At 40.7% G+C, this 25,342-nt stretch overlaps 1 protein-coding gene across 8 annotated transcripts in view; it reads right to left on the reverse strand.

The window, feature by feature from the left end:
- MFSD6 (major facilitator superfamily domain containing 6) overlaps positions 1 to 24,048 on the reverse strand; it is a 75,004-nt gene extending 50,956 nt beyond the window's left edge. For 3 of the 8 annotated variants that reach the window (XR_016393984.1, XM_089915973.1, XM_089915974.1), the window contains exon 1: positions 23,728 to 24,046. The gene's annotated coding sequence lies outside the window, so the exon portion shown is untranslated. Of the gene's footprint in view, positions 1 to 8,436; positions 8,498 to 9,103; positions 9,151 to 23,161; positions 23,664 to 23,727 lie in introns of those variants that run through there. The other 5 variants (XM_089915971.1, XM_089915972.1, XM_089915968.1 and 2 more) reach the window with 5 other exon arrangements.
- Between the last annotated feature and the right edge of the window lie 1,294 nt (positions 24,049 to 25,342).

Here is a 25,342-nt window from a genome sequence, read left to right on the forward strand (position 1 = left end):
TTCTCCTTTGGACTCATTTTCTAAATTAATTTCATTTTGAGCTCAAACTTGAAAGAAATATTTGTTTTTAAAACGTATAAAATTATATGACACTTCTAGGTAAAAATGGCAGATTGAGTGCATCTGGTTTTACTCCATCCCTAAATCCAACTAAAATAACAACACACACACACACACACACACACACACACACACACTTTTAAAGTCATAATCCAAGCTGGGAAAATTAAAGGGTACATAATAGCAATAAAATAAAATTCTGGAAGCCAGAACATAGACAATTGGTAAATCACGGTAAATCTGAGAAAGCTGAAACCCTGGTTGACAATGGGAGAAGCAAGAACTAATACAATTTGTTCCTCGGAATCCCTCAAAGGCTCATGGGTTGGCCATATTAGGTTTATCTGCAAGTAAGAGTGTGTGTGTTTGAGGGGGGCTTGTGTTTGAGGAGGGCTTGATTAACAGAGTTAATTGAAAGTCTGGACCCCCAACTCCGAACGCCCAATTCCCTTCTCCACTCCACATAGCTAGCCAAACAACTAGAGGTTTTTCCCTCTGGAGAGGATGAAACAGAGGTTCTTGAGCCATAGAGCAACAGGAACAGCTGAGAGTAGGGGTGCCATATTGAAAACAGGGGGCATTAAGTGAACATACACATCCTAGATTCAAGCCCTGGCCCCGGCTCCAGCCTCCATCCCACTTACCTCACTAGGTTCCCAGAGGCTGGCAAGGCTTTTATCCTCCAAGGCTTTCATCCTCCCAGAGGCTGGCAAGAACTGGAAGGTTCTTCCGGGGAGAATCTGACTAGCCCGAGAGAAATGACCTCTCAATCTTGATATTGAAGCCTCCCCAACTAAAGAACCCAACCAAATCACTCCACACAGGAGTTCAGAGTCTTATCTAGCCCTGCCACTAAATATGAGCAGTCACCGAGAATTACAAGGTATTTGAGGAAAGTCTCTTCCAGGAAAGATAGAACCGAAACAAACAGGGGAAAAAATCAATATGGAGAAAACAGAAGCTCTGTGAGGAGGAAAATATTTTTTAAAATATATTATTAATATCTTTAGAAATAGGAAAAGAAATGCAACTATGAAATAAAAGTAAGATAATACATATTTTTTAAGGAGGAGGAGGAAGGAATAAAAGGAATGCTTGAATGAAAAAAAAAAGGTATAAAAATGTGTTACAGAAAAAAGAGCACACGGACTTCCCTGGTGGCGCAGTGGTTAAGAATCCGCCTGCCAAAGCAGGGGACGTGGGTTCGAGCCCCGGTCCGGGAAGATGCCACATGCCGCAGAGCAACTAAGCCTGTGCACCACAACTACTGAGCCTGCACTCTAGAGCCCGTGAGCCACAACTACTGAAGCCCACGCACCTAGAGCCCGTGCTACACAACAAGAGAAGCCACTACAATGAGAAGCCCACGCACTGCAACGAAGAGTAGGCCCACTCGCTACAACTAGAGGAAGCCCACACGCAGCAATGAAGACCCAGCACAGCCAAATAAATTTATAAATTTATTTTTAAAAAGAGCACAAATGAAAAATTAACAGATGATGTGAAAGGAAAATTTGAGGTGACTTAGAAAAAACAAAAACAACAATAAACAGATACCTCGACCTCATGTCATATAAAAATCAATTCCAGATGAATTGTATATCTAAAAGTAAAAGATAAAATAACATAATTTTTAGAAGAAAACACAGAAAAACATCTTGAAGATCTTAGGATAGAAAAAAGATTTATTAAATAGGACATAAAAAGTGCTAAGCATTAAGGAAGAAAAAAATAAATTGGAGTACATTAAAATCAAGAGCTTCTGTTCATAAAAAGGCAACATTAAATCTGAAATGGCAAGGCAAATAGTAGGAGATGGTATTCTGGTGAGGGTGAATGTTATATATATTTGACACAAGAATGTATCTGATATATAAAGAATCCTTCTTAAAATTTATAGGAAAATATCAAGTAGCCCAATAAGAAAAATGAGCAAAAGATTTGAAGAGGCACTTCACAAAAGAGCTTATGCAAATGGTGAATAAATATATAAAAAGATGCTCAACTTGACTAAAGTGAGCAGTGAAAGCAAATTAAAGCCAGAATGCAATAATGTAACATACCTCCAAAATGGGAAAAATAAATAAGACAAATAATACCAAGTGTTGGTGAGGATGTGGAGCAACTGGAACTCTCATATATTGCTGGTGGGAGTGTAAAGTGATACACTAATAACTGTTTGAGAATAGCTATTAAACCTGAATGTATAGCCCATGACAAGTCTAAGGTATGTATATTAAATAGTAATATATTCACCAACTGATATCTACAGAAATGTTCAGGACAATTTTAATAGCCCCAAACTGGGAGCAACCTGTCCACAGCAGAATATATGAGTTGTGTTATATCCATACAATGAAATGCCATATAGCAATAAAAATGAAAAAACTATAAACATGTGCAACGACAAGGATAAATCTCACAAACATAATGTGGAATGAGAGAAGCAAAAGCCAAAAGAACATATACTACATGATTCCACTGATACAGAGTTCAAAAGTTGGCAAAACTAATTTATGCTGTTATAAGCCAGGTAGACTTCTGCTTCTGAGAAGATGAAGTAGATATACTTTTCCTTACTGCTCCTGCTAAGTACAACTAAAAATCTTGGACATTATATATAAAACAAACATAGAAGACTCTAAAACGTAGGCAGAAAAAGGCAGACCTTCTGGGGGCCTTGATACCCAAAGAACAACACAACGATGAGTGGGGCTAAAGAACTCAGAAACATTAATGAGGATGGACCAAAAAAAAAAAACAAAACTGGGCCTTTCCAGCCAAAAAACCAGGAAAGGGCAGCCTAGAAAACCAGAAAGCTATAGATAATTGCTCTATTCCAGTTAAGTACCACAGAGAAAGAAAAGCATGTCCCACTCCCACCTCTACTAGCAAAGGCCAAATGGGGAACCTAGACTTCCACCTTCACCAGCTATAACAGAGCACCCCAACCCCTCAGCCAAGTTGGTGTCAGAGAAGGTCAAGTATGGAGCTGAGACTTTCATCACTGCTAGGTGGTAATGAGGCCACATCCCCACAGCAGTGTCAGTGGAGGCCAAATGGGGAATCTGGACTTCCACCCCAACTGTCAGATTAACAAGGCACCCTTTCCCCACTGAGGTGGTGTCAGAGGAGGCCCGGTGAAGAGTCAGAACTTTCACCACCACCCAGCAGTAACAAGATTACTCCCCCTACCTCCACTGTGGTATCCACGGGAGGCCATGTGGGGAGCAGTAAAAAGGCACTCCTATCCATCCCAGCCAGGGAGGTATCAGTGGACACCTAATCATGAGCCAGAACACCCATCTCTACTGCAGGCGTCCGCACAGACTGAGTGGGGAACCTGGACTTCTACCTCCATCTGGAAGTAATGAGGCAGCGTCTCCCATTCCCTTGCCAGAGCAGTGTCAGAAAAAATCCAGCTAAAACAGAAGGCTTAAGTAAGATCCAGAGTCTCACAACATAAAACCCAAAGTGTCCAGGTTTCAATTAAAAAAACCATCATACCAAGAATCAGGAAGACCTCAAACTGAGTGAAGAAAGACAGTAGATGCCAACACCAAAATGAGAGGAACGTTAGAATAAGGTAACAAGGATTTTAAAACGGCTATCAAAAATGCTTCAACAAGCAATTACAAACATGCCTGAAACAAATGAAAAAAATAGAAAACTGAAGCAAGAAAGTCTCAGCAAAGAAATATAATATATAAAGAAAAACAAAATGGAAGTTTTAGAACTGTAAAATACAATAACCAAAATATGAAAAACTCAATGCATGCACTCAACAGCAGAATGGAGGAGAGAGAGGGAAGAATCAGTGAGCTGAAAGAATAATAGAAATCATACAATCTGAACAACAGAAAGAAAATAGACTGAAAAAAATTAACAGAGCCTCAAGAGCCTTTGGGACTATAACAAAAGATTGAACATTAATGTCATCAGAGTCCTTGAAGGAGAAGAGGAAAAGGGCAGTACTGAATTACTCAAAGGAATAAAGGCTGAAAACTTCTCAAATTGGCAGAAGACATAAACCTACAGATTCAAGAAGCTGAATGAATTCTAAACAAGAAAAACCCACACCAAGACACATCATAGTCGAACTATAAAAACCAAAGACAAAGAAAAAATCTTGATGGCAGAGACAGGAATCACAACTTACCAACAGGGGAAAATCTATTCAAATGATACCAGATTTTTTATCAGAAACCATGGAAACCAGAAGGAATACAATATTTTTTAAATGCCGAAAGAAAAGAATTATCAAGTGAGACTCCTGTGTCCAGAAAAAAAGTCCAAAACCCAGAAAACTATGGACCAATATCCCTATAAACACAGACACAAAAATCCTTAACTAAATGTTAGAAAAGAAAATTTAGCAATATGTAGAAAGAACTGTGCATATGACCATGTGGGATTTATTCCAAGGATGCAATGCTGGTGCAATATTTGAAAATCAATCAATGTAATCCACCATATAAACAAGGTAAAGAAAAAAAAGTATCATGATCCTATTAATTGATACAGAAAAAAGCATTTGACAAAATTAAACACTCATTCAGGAAAAGTCTCAGAAAAATAGGAATAAAGGGAATCCTCCTTAACTTGATAAAGATCGCCTACAAAAACCGACAGAGGGGCTTCCCTGGTGGTGCAGTCGTTGAGAGTCCGCCTGCCGATGCAGGGGACACGGGTTCGTGCCCCAGTCCAGGAAGATCCCACATGCCGCGGAGCGGCTAGGCCCGGGAGCCATGGCCGCTGAGCCTGCGTGTCCGGAGCCTGTGCTCCACAACAGGAGAGGCCACAACAGTGAGAGGCCCGTGTACCGCAAAAAAAAAAAAACCCACTGGTAACATTACACTTAATGGTGAAAGACTGAATGCTTTTTCTCTAAGATAGGGAAGAAGGGAAGACTGTCTGGTTTCGTCATTCTTATGCAACTTTGTGTTGGAAGTTCTAGCCAGTGCAATAAGGAAAGAAAAGGAAACAAAAGGCATACAGATCAAAAAGGAAGAAACTGTCTCTATTTGCAGTTGGCATGACTGTCTATGTAGGAAATCCCAAAAAAGCTACAAAAGCTTCTAGAAAGAAGAAATATTTCAGTATAAATTAACAAAACATGTACAGGACTGTATGCTGAAAACTACAAAATGCTGATAAAAGAAACTAAAAATTTAAATAAATGGAGAACCATACCATGTTCATGGGGTAGAACACTCAACACAGTAAAGACTTCAATTATCCTCAAATTTATATACAGTTTTAACACAGTCCCTATCAAAATCCCAACAAGATTTTTTTGTGGATATAGGTGAGATTACTCTAAAATTTATCTGAAAAGGAAAGGGAACTTGAATAGCTAAAGCAATTTTGAAAAAGAAGATTTATTACTTAGCCACATACTAATCACCACTATGTGGTAATGGTGGAAGAACAGACACATAGATCAATGGAACAGAACAGAGAGCCCAGGAATAAATCCACAAAAATATGTCCAAGTGATATTTGACAAAGATGCAAAAACAATTCAATGGGAGAAAGATAAAAAACTTTTCAACAAATAGTGCTGGTGCAATTAGTCATCAATAGGCAAAAAATGAATGTCAACCTAAGTCTCATACCTTATATGAATACTCACTCAAAATGGATTCATGGATTTAAATGTAAAACTTTTAGGAAAAAAAAACCTAGGAGAAAATCTTCGGGTTCTAGTGCTAGGCAAACGATTCTTAGACTTAACACCAAAAGCATGACTCAAAAAAGGAAAAAATGAAAATTAGACTTTATCAAAATTTAAAACTTTTGCTCTGTGAAAGGCTCTATTAAAAGAATGAAAAAACAAGCTATAAACTGGAGAAAACATTTGCAAGCCACATATTCAACAAAGGGCTAGTATCTAGAATATGTAAAGAATTCTCAAAACTCAACGGAAAATATACCAAACAATCCAATTAGAAAACAGACAAGACATGAAGAGACATTTCACCAAAGAGAACATACAGGATATACAGATGCAAATAAACACACGAAAAGATGTTCATTGTCATTAACCGTTAGGAAAATGTAAATTAAAAACATGATACATCACTATACACCTATAAGACTAGCTAAAATAAAAATAGTAACACCACCGAATTCTGACAAGGATAAAGAGAAACTAAATCCCTCATACATTGCTGCTGGGGATGTAAAATGGTACAGCCACTCTGCAAAGCAGTTCGGCAGTTTCTTATAAATCCAAACAACGTGACTACCACGTGACCCAGCAACTGCACTTCTGGGCAGTTACCGCAGAGAACTGAAAACTTATTTTCACACAAAAACCTGTACACAAATGTTTACAGCATCTTTATCTGTAATAGCCAAAAACTGGAAGTAACTCAGATGTCCTTCATGGATGAATGGTTAAACAAACTGGTACCTCCGTACCATGGGAAACTGTTCAGCAATAAAAAGGAATAGGGCTTCCCTGGTGGTGCAGTGGTTGAGAGTCCGCCTGCCGATGCAGGGGACACGGGTTCGTGCCCCGGTCCGGGAGGATCCCACGGGCCGCGGAGTGGCTGGACCCGTGAGCCATGGCCACTGAGCCTGCGCATCCGGAGCCTGTGCTCCTAAACGGGAGAGGCCACAACAGTGAGAGGCCCGCGTACCAAAAAAATAAAATAAAATAAAATAAAACTATAAAATGAAAAGGAATAAATGACTGACACATACAGTAACCTGACTGAATCTCCAGAGAATTATATAGAGTGAAAAAAGCCAATCTCAAAAGATTATCCACTGTATGATTCCATTCATATATCATTCTCAGACTGACAAAATTATTGAAATGGAGAACATATAAGTGATTGTCAGGGGTTCAGTAGCAAGTAGAGGTGGGAGGAAAGTGGAGGCGGCTACAAAAGGGCAACATGAGGGATCTGGTGGTGATAAAAATGTTCTGTATCTTGACTGTATCAACATCAGTATCCTAGTTGTGCTATTATACTAAAGTTTTGCAAGATGTTACCACTGGGGGAAAGTGGGTACTGGATAAATGGTCTATATCTGTATTATTTCTTATAACTGTATGTGAATCTATAATTATCTCAGAATAAAAAAGATTAATTAAAAAAATTCAAGATAGTAATTACCCTTGGGTAAGGTAGTAGCTAGAAGGAGTTCTTGGGTCCTGATAATTTGGGGGTTTTGGCGTTTTTTGTTTTTGTTTTTATCTGGATCTTTTTTAAATGGAAGTATTCACGTTATAAAAAGTCAGTGAACTATATTATTTTTCAACAACAAAAAAAGAACTTAAAATATGAAGCGAAAAAGAAAAGAGATGAAACTAGCAGAGAAAAGACAAGACAAATATAGGATCACCCAGAAAGTCAAGTACCTAAAAAACAGGAACTCCAAGAGAAAAATAGAGAAAATTGAGAGATAGGAATCTTTTTAATTCAAGAAAATTTCTCAGAACTGAAAGATATATGAGTTGTCTGAAATGACCACGGAGTACTTAACACAGTGGATAAAATACATCCAAGCCAAAGTACATAATCAAGCTTTCAGAACATTAGGACAAAGAGACGACCCTACAAACTTTCAGAGAATAAAATGTGTCACATACTAAGGATCAGGGACCAGAATGGCTTCAGATATCTCAACAACAACACTGGAAGCTGTACTCAACCCAATTATCATTCAAGTTTATAGGTAAAAGAAAGACATTTCACATATGCAATTTCTCAAAAAAAAAATGTACCTCTCATATACCCTTTCTCAGGTTGTGCACTGCCAAAACAAGGGAATAAAACAAGAGAGAGTAAGACATGGAATTTAGAAAATAAGAGAACTAACATAGGAGAGAGGCAAAGGGCATACGGCATGCTGGTGACTGGAGATCCCAGGATGACACAAAAGGCGGCCAGTGTAGCTGGGTCAGGTGTGCAGGCTCCAGGAGAGGCTTTGTCAGCAAAGTGACACCGGCAGAATACCAATAGATCTGAATGTCCTAAGAGGAAATTTAGACCACTGGTGAAGAGTTTAGGGATGAATTACTGGTAAGTTTAGAGAAAGGTAAACAAAACACTACAAGAAAACAAAAAGTTGCACAAGAAAAGAAAAATAATCATAGTTTACTACATGTCTCAGCTTCGATCACATAGTCATACTAATGTAAGGAAGGGCTACTGAACTAACCAAAATTGCCACGTAACTATATGGGGAAGATAGGGAAATGAGAAGGCTGAATGGGCACAGAGAGCCGGGACAGCATGGAGAGTAACTCTGTATCTTCCGTAGTGGGAAGACAACAGATAATGCCTACATTTAAAAATCATGAATTAAGAATACAAGCTTTTTATTTCAAAATGCACTGGGGAATATCAAAATAATCACCTTAAAGACAGAGAATGTAGTTGCCTCTGGGAGGGAAAATGAGGAGGGATGTCGTAGAAGTCTGATTTAAAAAAAAAAAGAAACAAGTCTTGTAAACTTGGTAATTTTTTTTAAAAAGCTTTGTACATGCATAACTCACCTAAAAAATAAAAATCAAAGCTAAAAAAGAAATATGCAGTCACATGGGCTTTGTCTTGGTACAAGATAATCAAAAGTAGCTGCTAGTATCTTTCTCTCACAGACTAAAAATAGTTTTCAGAATTGTACAGAAGGAATGCTGACTGCATGAATTCTTGTCAGGTGGCTTTTATTTAATTATCCTCCATAAATCAACTGCTGCTTCTATAACAAGTAGGTCAGAGAAGGACACAAAGTTACCTTTAAAAAGCATAATTCCCAAATTGTTCAAGTGATGATAAAGAACTGAATCAACCCCCAAATGCTCATTCAAAGCTGCAAAATATATTACATTAGGAGGTTGATTTAAACCTTGATGAGTGACTTCCCCTAAACCACTCATTCCTCTCCATCTGATTCAAATGATTTTTAATTATTTAATTATGCAAAGTTTCTCTTGTTAACATGAGTCCAGATGTTAAGTAGTTGTCAAAATATCAACAAATGCAAAGTAGTGAAGAAAATGTTCCTGTAATATGGCATTCAGTACCTTTTATATGAATGTCACATTCAATAACTTCTATATGAATTTCAAATCTAAAAATACAAACAAACAAAAACTTTTAGTTTCAACTCTGGACATTAGTGTTTAGACTCAATATTTTCAGGTCATATTTAGATACTGATGAAAAGGAACTGAAATAATCACATTGTGAACAGAGAAACAAAATAAAGTATAACTACAGTCATCTGTGTAATCAAAGGATCAGGGACAAAAAAGAAACAAATGAACCCCCCAAAAACCTCTGCATTTTAATAAAATTAAAATATGTCCCAAAGCAGGGCATGCTTTGGATGACTTAGATTACATTTAATTTGCCATAAGGATTGATAGAGTAAGTATAAGGAGAAGTTAGAATATTTATATTTACATGCTGTATGAAGTACTTAACCTGTTTACAAATCTAGGGGAGACTTTTTTTATTTAATAGTCCACCAACATGAACCCATTAAGCTAATATTTTGTTTTAAACTTCTGAATCTTAAAGATTTTTTTAAAGAAACTTTAAAAAAGAGAAGACATTTCAATTTATAAACAGAAATAAATCTATGAATTTCTCTAGAAAAATCTATATTACAGGTTTGCGGTTAATCCTACTTGGATAAGAAGGGCTTTTGTTTGTTTTTTAGAAAAGCTTTCTCACTTGGCACTCTCTAACGATAGTAATCAACATCATTACTGTGAACATATATAACACAGCCTTTAAAAACCTGGAAGGGCATTCATTCTACTGGTACCTACACTGAGTCATTAAAAAATAGCAGCTATTTCTGAATTATTGATGAGGGGTGATGAAATCATTCTTGTTAAAATTGATAGCTTTCTTCATTAAATATTTAAATTAAAGCTGCTCAAAATTACATTGAGTTATCCACAAATACATGAGTATGGAGATGGATTCAACTTTTGAAGAAAGAAAATCTTAAACCTGAATATATTCCTTGGAATAATAATTGCCAAAGGTCAGATCTGCCAACGCTATGATAATGTGTGCTCTAATGTATCAGTGACATAACTACCAGTGATGGAGAGGAAACAATCCCTGGATTACACAGAAGGGACATTCCTCCTGGCACCACAGCTATAAACACGATGTTGCCCAGAGACCAGGACTGAAGCTGCAAAATGGGCAAATCCACTTCCTGAACCCTCAGAGCTATAGCTCTACCCTGTCTACTCTTACTGACCACTCTCTATGCCTCTGAGCAATGTGAATCTCAGAGCAGAACTCTAATCACTGCTGCAATGTATTCCCAACATAGACATACAGAAGCTCCTCTAAATAAGCCTTCGCATCCTGGTATTTACATACTGTACTGTGAACATTCAGTTCAACCCCCAGCATTTTCCAGAATAGCGCTTTCCTCAGAAGCACAGCGCTCAATTTCAATTCCAACACATCTTTTCTCAATAAGGATTGCTTTAGCATCTGCTACACATTTAGCCAATGTCATGAAAAAGAAATATAAGGTTGGTTTTACAACAGTTACACATGCTACAAGGGCATTAAGGTGTGCAAAGCTGAATGACTATTTTGGGACCTTCCTCTTCCTTTTGGAGCATTTTGACGTGGCTCCTTTATGGCTACATCAAATTGTGAAAGAATCAAACTCGCTCTAGTTTTGTCAGCCCCGATTCTCCGGAGTCTAGTTTGGGCCCTGCAGGCACTCAGTGCTACACCCACAGGCTCCCCACAGCTGCTAGCGACAGCATTCCACTTGGACTGAAACTCTTCCCAGAACCCAGAACCTGCTGTCCTTGTCATTCTTGATGGACCTTTCCCAGGCTCACAGCAAAACTTGTCTGCTAGGTGACAAACTGATCCATACAGTGGTTAATTCACAGCCTGTGGTTGTCCCCCTTGGACAACATTTTTGTATTTTAATGAGAGTTTTCAGTGGGCTATATTACTCTCACTATTATTACTAACTACACCACCACAACACTTAAACAACACTTGCTATGGGCTTAAAATGTACTAACTCATTATTCCTCACAACAGTTCTCTCGGGTAAACATGATTACTTTCCTCACTTTACAGATGAGGAAACTGAGGCACAAAGAAGGTAAATAATTACCCCAACGTCACGTAGGGAATATGCAGCAGAGCTGGGATTCAAATCCAGACGGTCTGTGCTCTTAGCAGGTCCTGCCTGTCAACCCACCGTGCCGCTACTAGACAAAGAGGTCCTGGGCCTCGAAGACTTTATAGTTGACAAGGTGAGCCCAAAACACAAGGAAGATTTAAATGACAAGTCAGAGGAATAATACAAGAGAAGTCACAGAACACTGCATAATTAACCAAAAATGTTACTGATAACAGGGGTGCTTCTGGAGTTCAGAGTAGAGAGTCCAAACTCCAGATGGGAGTTGTCACGAGAATGAGGAACTCAACTTGAACCTTGAAAGATGTGTACAATTTGCCTTAGACAAAGGATGGAAAAACTACTCCAGGATGCGGGAAAGAAAAGACAGCAGGAGATCCTTACAAGGTTAATACTGGGGCTGAAGGGCAAATGAGGCTAGCAAACAGCAATAGATTACAGATGCCCTCAAGTATCAAGCTGAGGGATGACTGGGTAGAATACAAAACACTACATTACAGAGTTATAGTGAAGATAAAGACATGCTTTTTTTTTTAATCCCACAAGCATGAATTTAACACCAACCATTAGATGGGATGCATGCTTGGTGATCAATAATTCAAATGGTGTAAAGACGTAGTCCCTGCTATCAAATCCAGTGGAGAGAGAGAGGCAGGGGTCTCTCCACAACCATAACCTGCTGTGCCAAATGTTAAAATAGGTGCAAGCACGGGTGACACAGGAGTCTCTGGGGTGGGGCCTTAAGGGGAGCCTTAGCAGATGAGTAAGCGTAACCCACAAAGGAGGACCATGGAAGGTGCTGATCAAGAAAGGCCTTCTGCACAATGCCAAGGGGTTCCTGAGTCGGGAGTGAGAGACTGGCCGAGATAGGGATCCTAGCTCGGCCACTGTCGAGTTCTGTGGCCTTGGGAAAGCTTTTAATTTCTCTAAGTCTTACTCTTCCTCATATACAAAATAAGGAACATAATAATATTTTTCTGTTAGGGTAGCCATGAGGATGAAAAAGGATAATGTGTGTTGAGCTCTTAGCACAGTGCCTGATACGTAAGAACTTGTGCGTATTACGTATTTTGAGTATAATGGGGAGCCTCCAAAGAGAATTGAACAGGAGAGTAGAAGGGCCACATTTGTATTTTACAAAGATCATTATAGCTTCAGTGTGGAAAACAGACTGGCAGGGTTCTGCCACTGCAACCTCTACTAAGGATTCCCTAACACCTGACCTTCTATTTTAGTGTAACACTAATTGCAAATACTGATATCCTGTGATGGAATCATTTTAGACAGTACTTTATGAACTGAATCTAAGGTAATTTTTTATAACATCTGGAAATAGAATAAACTTGCAGTATTTTCCTAACTCCTTCCTCTACTTCTGAAGATTACTCCCACACCTGAGCTGTTGCATGACATAGGGGTAATTTTATTGCTCTTTTTATAGATATTTCCTGTTTGCCCAACTAGATTATAAACTCTTTGAGGGAGGAATCCAGTACTTAGCATACTGCCCTTTACTCTTGTAAGCGCTCAATAAATATTGGCTATTTTTGACAAATACCTGATGGCAAAATACACATAAGATTTTACTAAAGCTTAAGGTGACAGACATTAATTTTAGGAAGTGCAGAGAGAAGTCTCAGTTGCTCTCCTGGCTTTGACAAAGCACCGCCTCTTTGAGCCTCCCTTTCCTCATTGTAAAATGGAGACTAAAAACACAAACCAGAGTCAATTAACTCTCAGAGGGGTTCTAGGGCTTAAATGAAATAATGTATGAAAAAGCATTTTTCTAACTCAAAAGCAACATAGCAACATTCGGTGGTGGTGGTGGCTGTGATCTCATTCCAGGGTATGATATTTCATTACAATGCTGGGCCTTATTTTGCAATCACTCCAAAGGCATTCTTCCCAAGTGTTTTCGTAACCCCTGGCACCACCCTTGAACCCCGGAACCCAGCTAGCATTTTATCCATCACGGCTCATGAATTTACATCCATATCCATTTCCACGACCACAGCCTAGCTGGGAGGTGGGATGGGTGCACAGGCTTATTAGAGAACACATCGTTGGATTATGGACTAGAATGATAATTAAGTATCCACAGCAAGAAATAACTATTCATTTAAAATAGCGCCCCCTGGGACTGAGTGAACTGATGAGGATGATTATAATGTTTGTGACTTTCTGTTTGAATTTAAAAAAAAAATCCCACAGGACTCAGAGGCAAAAAATATACAAATCAATTTTCGCTGCAAAGTAAAGGAGCTGTTACAGTGGAGGATTCCTGGACTGAATGTCAATATTATGACCTAGTATGAGTGTGTTTCCTGTTTGGTAATTGCAATCATTGTTGCTTTTGTTGTGGTCATCCATTTACAATGCTTGGTGTCAGTCTATTTATCTCTTGTAAAAATAAAATACAGTGTGTGTATGTGTGTGTGTGTGTGTGAAAAAATAAAAAAATAACCAGGTGTCTTTGGGCAAGTTATGTTACCACTCAGGTCACTGTCCGCACCTGGGAACAGGGGCACAAGCCCAGCCTATTTCACTGGGCAATTAAGAGGATTGATTGTGCTTAGAAAGGGTGTCATGTCATAACTAAGAGGGTGAGCACTAGAGGCTGAAAGATCAGTTTTGAAGCAATTACTAGCCACATGGCTTTGGCCAGGTTTCTAACCTCTTCACCTCTTAGGTTTTACATTTATAAATCTGTAAATCTCATTCGCACTAAACTCTTAGGATTGCTGCAAGGAATAGATGAAAACAATGCATGTGACAGGTTAATAGGGCTGGTACATGGTAAGCTCTTAATAAATGGTAACTTTAAGAAAAAAATAAAAAAATAAAATATAGCCCCCTGGGACTTCCCTGGTGGTCCAGTGGTTAAGACTCTGCGCTCCCAATGCAGGGCGCCCGGGTTCCATCCCTGGTCAGGGAACTAGATCCCGCATGTCCCAACCAAGAGCTCGCGTGCTGCAACTAAAAAGATGCCGCAGGCTGCAACGAAGATCCCGCTTGCCTGTGCCGCAAATAAGACCTGGCACCACCAAGTAAATAAATATTAAAATTTTTTTTTAAATATAGCCCCCTTAGGAACAGTTTAATTATATCTGTAACATAATAAATGCGAAAGAAAGGAGACGAAGTCCACTCTAATATATTTCCCTTCACCTACTAAGATGGTAAAAAGAACAAATTATTTCCATGGGGGGGTGGGGTGGGAGCGCAGGGGCGTGGCATAGACTTTAACCCTAAATGTGGTTTTAGTAATAAAAGCCAAGGGGGTTTTCACTTTCACTTTGTGAAAGTTTTCACTTTCACTTTCACTTCACTTTTAAATGTCAATAAAAAATTTGTAATGTAGGTCCTTAGACCTTATCAACCATCATGAAAGCAGATTTCTATTTATTCGTTTTAGGCTTTTGATTAAATATTGTGCCAAGAGCTTATAGCATAAATTTGAAGCAGGCCCCCGAACCTCGTTTCCTTCTGTCTCTCAAATAAACTTCCTAATACTACCAAATGTCAAATAGATAGCTAGTGGGAAGCAGCCGCATAGCACAGGGAGACCAGCTCGGTGCTCTGTGACCACCTAGAGGGGTGGGATAGGGAGGGTGGGAGGGAGACGCAAGAAGGAGGAGATAAGGGGATATATGTATATGTATAGCTGATTCACTTTGTTATAAAGCAGAAACTAACACACCATTGTAAAGCAATTATACTCCAATAAAGATGTTAAAAAATAAATAAATAAAACAAGCCCAGTGTGAGGAACAAGTAACAGTTCATAGTACAGCATGGAAGAAAAAGGTTTTTAAAAATATATTTATATCTTGTTTCTGCAACTAAAAAAAAAATCCAATAGGTGTTGAAAATAGGAAGTAAAATTAATTGAATATGCTGCTGCTGACACTCTGCATTCATTTGTCAAGAAGGAAAACAATGTAAGGATTTAAGGGGGCCACAGAAACTTTTTAAAACTAGAACCAGTGCATAGTCATCTCTCTCTAAACCAAAATCAATAGCCAGACACGGCAATGAAATTGTTTGTTTAAAATAACCAAACTCCTGAACGGCCGGGTTTCCAATATTCATTGTACTTCAATTGCTGAAGCTTAGAAACCATTTCCCCACCGAAATAATCTTACAAATAGGAGTGGTACTCAGATTACTGAAGCAAGAGTGCCAACCTCAGTGTTACAAAGCGCATAACTTTTAAATTGGGGAAAATTCTTTCTACTTTTCAATCTGGAATGCTGGCAACAGCTCTCGAAAGACAAGCCCACCCAGAGCTTCCCTACCCACTCCCCTCCAGCCATGAGCCACAGAAGTGGGCATGGACTCACCGGCCACTGGCTTCCTCCAGGGCAACAGTTCTAGCCTGTGGGAGCCATGGAGTTACTGCCAGTGGTCTTTGAAAGCACTGAATAAATGTGTCATACATACATGTTCCACTCATTTTCCAATGTATATTGATGCTACCATCATACATCTATTTCTCTACTAAATGTTTTTGCAATTCCTATTAGCTTTCCAACATTACGCAGTTTCTCAGATTGAGAACCCTACAAGTGCAATTATTTTCACGTGGGAGCCTGAGAACTATGCCAGCATTGCAACGGTGTCTTCAAACACCTTCTAGGTAATAGAACAGGTACCGGGTTAGAAGAGGAGAGAAAGAGGGAAGGCTGGAACCTGGTCAGCACGGGCACAGGCCACAGTGAAAGCAGAAGCCGCAGCAAGTCACCTCTTGTCATTTGAAAACTGTCTCTATTATCAAATTATTTACGATTTTAATGATTATAGACACAATTTTTGTTTCTTTGCCAAGAAGTTAACACAGAAAAATCTCAGCTTTTCTTTTTCGTTTCTTATCTTTTCGAAGTATAAAACAAAGGCTTTTTTAAAGATTGATATTGAAAGCTATGTTATTTACTTAAAGTTTCAGATTTTCCTCTATAAATTATTGCGTGCTATGCTTGAGAAGCAATTTATACAGAACATATATGAGTAAAAAAGAAATTAAAATTCTATTAAAATGTTTTTTGGTTTATTTTTAAACCTAGTTATGTGAATATTTGTTCTATACACACAGACACACATTCAATTTTTTTTTCAAATCTTTTCAGAAAAGGGCTTGGGCAAATGCAATTAGTATAGGACTATGGGTCCAAAATCTAAAAATACTAGGAACACAGCAAAAGTAGACTGTGGAAAAATAAGAATTATAATGACAAATAAAAATACAACTCCAGGCATTGGTACTGTAACACTGGGTTAGAGCACCAGTACACATATTATATATGTCAAATAATGCTATATTTATAATGGGTGCTTGATAAATGCTTATTCAACAAAAGACTGGCATTATTATGTAGCTATTCTGGCACTATTAAGACACTGAGAAACTTAAGAGGCTTAAAGAGTATACAGTCTATCTATAAGACAAGGCATTCTAAACAGAAATTTATAGGTGTTTCTTTCTCAGACATATCTTTTACGAGTTTATAGTCTAGACGAAAATACAGACCTCAAAGTTTAGGATACAGTCTTCTATAGACATGTAGCTACTGTCAATGACTTTTCTTTATATCCCTTAAGCACACTATAGTCTAAAATAATCATTTATATCCTGAGCACATTCCAGCATATGTAATCTAAAATTATCTTGTTTCTTGTGCTGTTAGGACTCTGATAAATTGAGAGGTACCAAGTGCTATCAGTTTCTTTCAGAAAAAGACTTATTACCTCGCCCATTAAATAAACGAGATACTTCAATAAACATGCCATACCAATATTTTTGAAAATGAAAATATTCAATGTTGGTAAAGATGAAGATCGATAGTCACTCTCATCAACTAAGAGTAGAAGAATAGTCTTTCTAGAAGGCAAGGATTTAAGTGTATGGATGTTTACCATAATGATCAAAACTGAAACAAAGTGAGCAATCAGTGATAGAAACAGTTAAATAAATTATGGTATGTCCACATGAGAGTAAAACAGAAACTTACATCCACAGGATGGAAAAACTGAAGTTAATTAATAGAACTTAAATAGAATTAATAGAATATGGGAAAATGCTCATGATTTGTGCACTGCATTAAGTGAAAAAAAGCAAGACACAAACCTGTATGTATTGTAAGAGTTTATATTTGTAAATCTATGTACTTCATACAAAATATACTTTAGAGAAAGATATGAAAATAATACCAAAATATTACTAGGGGTTATCTCTCAGAAGTAAAATTAGGAGTTACTTTAATTTTTTCTTAGACTTGACTGGATTTTTCTCCAATGAGCATATATCACTTTTAAAATACATGTTTGGGACTTCCTTGGTGGCACAGTGGTTAAGAATCTGCCTGCCAATGCAGGGAACACAGGTTCAAGCCCTGGTCCAGGAAGATCCCACATGCTGTGGAGCAACTAAGCCCGTGCGCCACAACTACTGAGCCTGTGCTCTAGAGCCCATGAGCCACAACTACTGATGCCCGCGTGCCACAACTACTGAGCCGTGCACCTAGAGCCCACGTGCCACAACAAAGAAAAGCCACCGCAATGAGAAGCCCGCGCACCACAATGAAGAGTAGGCCCTGCTCGCCGCAACTAGAGAAAGCCCATGCACAGCCACGAAGACCCAATGCAGCCAAAAAATAAATAAGTTTTTGAAAAAATAATAAAATAAATAAAATACATATTGTAAAGGCATTATTTGAAATACAAGGTATCTGAGTGATAACTGGGACACCCTTGACCCTGTAGTTCCTGAAAGGTCACCTGGAGTTGCTCAGCTGAAGTCCGCCTATCCTTGTGCTATTCCTGCTCACCAGCAGGAACAAGTGAAAGGGCCAGTTACAAGAGCTCTGAGATACTTTTTTTTTTTTTTTTGCGGTACACGGGCCTCTCACTGTTGTGGCCTCTCCCATTGCGGAGCACAGGCTCCGACGCGCAGGCTCGGCGGCCATGGCTCACGGGCCCAGCCGCTCCACAGCATGTGGGATCCTCCCGGACCGGGACACGAACCTGTGTCCCCTGCATCGGCAGGCAGACTCTCAACCACTGCGCCACCAGGGAAGCCCTGAGATACTCTTAGAGATATTACACCTTCAAAACACAGGGAACCTCATTAATGGGAAATAAAATTTAAAAGTGTGTCATTTTACCCCTTTGATACTCTTTTATTCAAACTCCCTCATAAAGGTGAGTGTGGGGTCTACCTGTTCATTAGTTAAACACAATTCCACAGAAAGCATTTTGAAATAGAAGAAAGAAGGCACCCCACAACAGCTACAGAAGCTTGGCTGTGGTGGATCACATCAGTGCACTTCTTTAAAAAGTCATAGATAGTGTCCACATCGCTCTGTATGGTTCTGCTTTAAGTGTTTAGTGTGGGGCTTTGGGGCTTGGGTCTGTTGAGAAAGGCCTTATTTACCTTGGGCCAAGTGTGTTCTACCTTAACCTTGGGCCTAAAAAAGCCCAGAGCAGTTATAAGAGAAGAATTCGCCACATGGCTTATAGGGACTCACTCCTCTGTTCTGGGGCTCAGAGTTCCTCTGGGAGTCCTGGACTCTACTGCTCCATTTCCGCTCTTCACCCCATAGTGGCCACGTGGGGAAAGTGGGGTGGGGGGCACCCAGGTCTCTCTACAGAACCACGCGGGGAGTTACTACTAGCCTAGGCTTCTCGCGCACTTTCACCAGGCACAATTAACCACAAATCAAGTTTGTTGAGACAACACCAGTTCCTCTTTCCAATTCCCCTTTTATCCCCAACAAATCCACGCCAGAGCTCCCTCGGCCACTGCTGACTCATAACGTCCCATCTCCCTCTCCCCCAAGTTCCACTCTTGGTCTCACATCAAAACATTTCCTCAGAGTCATTCAAAGCTGGACTTCCCTGTTTTCTACTTGCACATCATTCCCTGAATTTGTCTCCCCTACTCAAACACAGGCCAGAACAAATGTCAAAAAAGATGTCTCGGCCATCCTTTACTCAATCCTCTCTTATATCTCTGGAATACGGTTTTTGTAAGAGCCTAGATTTCTTCCCATCTTTGCCCCATTCTCTCCCATTCCTAAATACAGCAGGACCACCAGGTCACAAGGTAATACAGGCCAGTCATTCACATTTCCAAACCTTAACATCTCTTCAACACAATCATCAGCACATCTATGGCTCAGCCATATTCACATTACAGTGGACAAAAGCAGATGAAAGCTACTTTTAATATACAACATTTGGGGTATTTTTTGTTGGTGCTGAGGTAGCGGTGTGTGCGTGTGTGTGTGTGTGTGTGTGTGTGTGTGTATGTGTGTGTGTGTGTGTGTGTTTGCATGCTATTTAGAGCCACAAACTAGCAACCAGAGTTGCAATAGCTATAGCAGACACATATTAGTATACAGGTTCAAAGTTTAGGTGTTCCACATTTTTTATTTGGTTTGGTTTGGTTTAGTTTTCTATTGGGCTCCGCGCCAATAAATCAATATCTTAGCAAATGGCTCTGTTTCCAAAAGCTACCCAGCCAAGTAACTTAATTTAAACAATGCCATTTTACAAAGCAGTAAATAAGTGTCTTATAAATACAGAGAAGGAAAACCAGCTACAAAGCAAAGTTACTGAAACCCAACAATAGGGCTAAGTACTGGATAACATGGCATTCAGGATTTAGGACAACAAATCAGGCTGACACAGGCATTCTCACCCTCCAAAATGCCAGTAAAGTAGAATAAATGGCCAAAGACAGCTAATGTTGGGTAATTAAACACGGAGGAATCATATCCAAATGGAACGTTCCTGATGGAGACATTAAGGGTGTTTTCTTTGCCCCACACAGAATTCACAGCAGATGTGTACGTCTGCATTTCCCAGGAATCCAAAATGCTGTGCACTGGGAAATGACACATTCATTTTGCTTTGAGGAAAAGGTTTTACCAAAACTGGCTTTGTACTAGGGTAGGATTTTGCACTTGATTTCTGGGTTTAAAGAGAACCTACTGAGCAACAAAGTTTCCTAAATCAAAAGCCTGAGATTTCCCTCAGCCCAAAACATAATTAGAATCTTAAATGAAACGTTGGATGACACCTAAAATTGTCAGAATATCTCTTCTGCAAAATAATTTTACAATTATGTTTTTCTCGTTATTGCCTATTACGTTTATAATGAACCAACCTTATTTATTCACTTTTCCTTTGGGTACAAAACACAAGGAAGAATGTGTTTTCTTGATTCTGAAAAGTCTGAATGTATTTGATTCTGGATTTCTAAGTCTGAGCAGGGAAATTATTAATTTTTAAGGATTCTAAGCAATGATTTTTATTAGTATTACATAAAACAGAATTGTGGGATTTGTATATATACATCGGTATGTATATATACACATCAGACAAGATTATGTACATATATGCACATGTATATGTATCTATACATATATATGTTTATATATGCATCAGGCTAGATTAACTTGACAACTTCCTGCTCCTGAAATTATGTTACTAAAATAATTACACCTGAAGTCATCCAGAATGCCGTAATTTCAGGAAATGACACAGCAGATAAATTTATTTCTCCTACTCCTACCTTCTACATAAAGAACAATTATGCTTCCAAAGACAGCCACCACTAGCAAGAGCAGGAAGAAATTCCTATCACCCTATCCAGCAGGTAAATTGGAGTGTGTGCACCAAAGCATTCTCATTGGTTAGGAAAATTGGGAGTGCTGTAGAACACCCTATAGATACTGTTAGAAAAGGTAAAACTTAGCCATCCAAGACTGGTCACCCTTTGCTCCTACACATGCAATTCCCAGAATACTACCTTCCTCTTTGATCTCCTGAGTCTCGTATTTCACTTCTCTAACATTACAGAGTTTAGGCACATTCAATTTTTTTCTTATTTTTGATTTTTATTAAGTGAATCAATTCTATTCCTTTTGTTTCTCTTTTTAGTTTCTATAATAAAATAACAAATGCTTGTTGCAAAAAAAAAAAAAAAAGCTTTTTAAGCCCAAACATAACTTTATAAGGTAAAAAGTAAAAGTACCCTCTTCTCTTTACCATCTGAACCCACTTCCTTCAGGAAGCCACTGTCAACAGTTTGGAGACAACAAGGTATACGTGTGCTTGTATGATGGTTTGTATATAAATCTCTTCCTTTTTTCACTTACCATATCATGATTCTTTCCCAAGACAATGTGCCAAAGCAGCTAACAAATACATTTACATCTATTGCATTTCTCCCTTTCCCTACAATGAGACTGCTAAATCAAGATTTACTGAATATCAAAAGGGGTCAAACAAAAAACCTGTCAGCCTAATACTAAATATATCTGGTTATATTCATTTTTACACTTGCCTTCAACCTAAAAATGGTGAGAACAAATGGGTAAACATACATGCATAAATATATATGCACTATATAGATTATCTTACACAGATAAATGTTAACATATGTAATGTATGTATGTTGAAATGAAATTAATTTTCAAAGGCAAGAAGCAAAGGAAGGCACCTGTGTAGGTGGTGAGACTTAATGGGTCCTGAATAGGGAGGGACACCGTGTGGAAATTTCCTGGGCTTTGGAGCCAGAGACACGGGGTCAAACCTAACTCCACCTCTTACTGATTATGTGGTTTGTGTAAGTTCCTTAACCATTCGAGCTTCCTTTTCATCATCCATAAAATGCGACAAGACTTATCTACAGAGATATAGAAATTAAGTGTGTAAGATGGTGTCTTGAACATACTAAGTGCTCAAAAAGTGCCTTATTACTGTTAATAATCCAGAAACTATATATGCTAGACTTGGTGATCCAATACCTCATATCACCAAATACCTGCAAACCTTGCTGTTTCGTTTATCTTTGTGTTTTGGTTTGCCTTCATGTTTTTACATTTACCTTATTCATACAGGTACAGAAAGTGCCGTAGAAATAAATTACTATAAACATGCTTAGTAGCTTTAATGCATTATTGAAATATGATCCTTTCTCCTCCTACTCCCCCAGGGTGTCTTGCCCAGGGCTCAGCAGCAATGTCCCAGCTTCCTCCTAAAAGCAATCTTAAGTTTTACAAGCCATCTGACTACCACAAAATAACTGAAAATATCTTCCGTGTCTGCCGATGACCATCAGCTTAAAGTGTCAAAAGCCGACCTTCCCAGTGAGGCGACTTCCTATCCTCTCCTTTTACTTAACAAGGCCATCAACGATGCATGCACCTTTAGCAGACTAGTGGCCACGTCTTGGGGAAGAGATGCTCTGCAGACACCAGAGGCCTACCAAAAACACATCTGCTTTTATCACATGTCGTTGGTCAACTGTACGTCCACCCACCCTTTACATTCATTTATTTTGAAAAGGTTAGATTTCCAGAAAATCCTAAACTTCTAGAACAATTAGGGGGAAGCATGACCACTGTACTATCCAACCATCTCCTTTTACAGGTGAGAAAACTGAGGCTCAGGAAGATGTGACATGCCCAACAGCATAAAAATATTTAGACACCAGTTGGGATTAAAACCTCAACTCTTCAAGGTTCTTTTCTACTACTAATAGGCAAGATTTTATCTGTTCCAGTAGCTCTGTAAAATGTTTAATTATTAAAGATTTTCGGATGAAAGGAAATGTTTGTGGTTGCGAATATATGTGGGAGAGGCGAAATGCACCGTGTGCTGGCCTTAAGGGTAATGAATCCACCTGCCTGTCCACGTGCAGATGGGATAAATGAAGGGGAAAATCGCATTTGGAATTTTTCACCCTCCTACTTAAATTTACAGGGAGCCGTGTAGGGTACACAAAGGACCCCAAAGGACTAGAAACCCCGACTGTTATCTCAAAATGGCTCTAGGGACATGTTAGGCCAGGCTGAAGTAAAGCAGTAAGGAGGCGGGGAATTTCTCCCAGGATGATAGCAGGCAAGGGAAAGAGGTATTTTGCGTATTTATTCACCTGGGTAAGCAGACGCTGTCAATTTCCTCCTCTTGCCACCCAAGGAGCTACGTCCCTGCACTCGGATTGTCTGGTGTTCTCGCCTCCCTCTTTCTCCCGAGGACGGTTATGGCAAGGGCGCGAGTGCGGCCAGGCCGACAAGGGCCTGGGCACTGGGGCGCAGCCCTCACCCGGCACCCTGGCTGCTGCCGGCGCCCGGCGACGGCTTCCTTGGGCAGCGCCTTTGTTTTCCCGACTGCAGTTACGTTTGCGGAAGTACTGCTCGCGCTGGGCGCACCGGGGGTGCAGGCTGTAGCTGCCCTCAGCGCCCCAAAAGATGACAACCGACTCGGGATCCAAGGGGAGGGAGACAGTAGCGGGCGAGCGGCGCTGGGAGCGGAGACACCCCCCCACGCCCTGGGGCCGGGCCCCTCCTCGGAAGCCTTTCAGCGACTGCAGGTGTGCGCGCCGCAGGGGGCTCCTCGCCCTCCGGCTGGGCCCGGCCCCTGCAGGGGAGCCCAGGGTGGGGCTACCCCGCCGCCCCGCCGAGCGCGCCCCCTTCCCCCTCGCGCTGGGCTCCGACTCACCTGCGGCGGGCGGCGGCGGCGGCGGGAGCTCAGCTGCGCGGGGCGCGGGGAGCCATCTCCCCCGGGCACGGGGCGGCGGCTCCGGGCGCCGGGGCGTTGGCTGTCGAGACGGCGCTCACCATCTCGGGCGGGTCACTGGTTCCTCGGGAACTGCGGCGGGGCGGGGCGGGGCGCGGCGCGGCGGAGGGATGCGGGCCGGTGGGGGGACCGGGAGCGGCGAGCCGAGCGCACCGGTCGGCGCGACCTTCTCTCCTCCTCCTCCTCTTCCTCTGGCCTGGCCTCCGCCGCTCGCTACCGGCTGGACCCGTTTCAGGGCTGAGCGCCGAGGACCCGCCGCCAGGTGCAGCGCTCCGCCTCCTGCGGCGGCGGCGGATGCGTCGGCGGCTTCTCCTCCCGGCCTCCCGCCAGACCTGGCGGCCCCGGGGGACCCGCCGCCCCAGCCCTGCCGGGGAGGCGCGCCGCGAAGGGGGAGAGCAGACGCGAGGGTCTATCCCCAGGTCCCCGCACCCCGGCTCCCAGCTAAGAGCCCCCCCCGCCGACCCCAGGCAAAAGATGCACGCCTAGCTCCGGGGGGAGGGGGCGGAGAGTAGATGGCCGGCTGGTTGGGAATTGTAATAATAATAACAACAACAGTAGCAGCAACAATAATAGGTATCGTTTGTAGGGCATTTATTCAGTGCCAAGCAGAATGCTAACATTATTAATGCGTTGCCTCAGCGTCTCTCGGCCAGCGATGGCTGTGGCCGACTGTCCTCAGTTGACCCGGGAGAGAGGAGCTTGGCAAGAGACAGGAGGCAAACAACCAGGGTTTCAGGACTCACCGGGGAAGGGCTGAGACTAAAGCACTCTTTCAAACCGAGAAAGTGCTACGAAGTATCTGGCAGCTTGCTGAAGAGGTAACCATGTGTGTCGCATCTGTAACGCAATTACAGTTGTATTTCTGGTTAGACATGCAGAGAGGGTGGGAGGGTTGGGAGAGTGGAGTTGGCTGTAAAAGGTATCATTCCTTCAGCAAGTATTTTTTTGGGTGCCTGTAATGGGCCTTTGGGGTGCCAGATCCTGTCCTCAGGGAGCTTATCGTCTTGTTCTGGGAATAACAACAATAATAATGGCAGCTAGCATCGATGAACATTTCTCATACATGAAACACTGTTTAAGTACTATTTAAACTTTACCATAATCCTAAAAGTATAAGTACTATTATTCCCATTTTACAACTGAGGAAACCAAGGCTGAAATTTACTGTGACTAACCTAAAATGACTAAATAGTAAAAGGGTGAGAAGTCCTTTGTCTCCAGTGTTTAAGCTCTTAACCACGAAATCATACCGATGAGAATTTTATAGGCCCTGAAGCTTTAGGATTTGAGGTCCCTCTTTAGGAAGAATAAAACAAAATTACAAAGTCACTGTGGCCCCTCCTGGAACCTACAAAGGGTCCCTGAAGTTTATGCTCCATTAGCCTCATGATAAATCCACTTGCAATACTGATAAAAGCAAACCGATGAAAAGCAGTGAGTGCTCAAGTTTCATATGAAAGAGATTAAAGTGGTTGTTGGACTCTGAGATTGACAGATTTTGGTCTGGTGTGGCCTGGAGACATCTTCCCCTGCAGTA

This window comes from Delphinapterus leucas, chromosome 8 (genome assembly GCF_059928025.1).
Source record: "Delphinapterus leucas isolate spDelLeu-1000000601 "Yukka" chromosome 8, BTC_Dleu_Yukka2, whole genome shotgun sequence".
Taxonomy (NCBI): domain Eukaryota; kingdom Metazoa; phylum Chordata; class Mammalia; order Artiodactyla; family Monodontidae; genus Delphinapterus; species Delphinapterus leucas.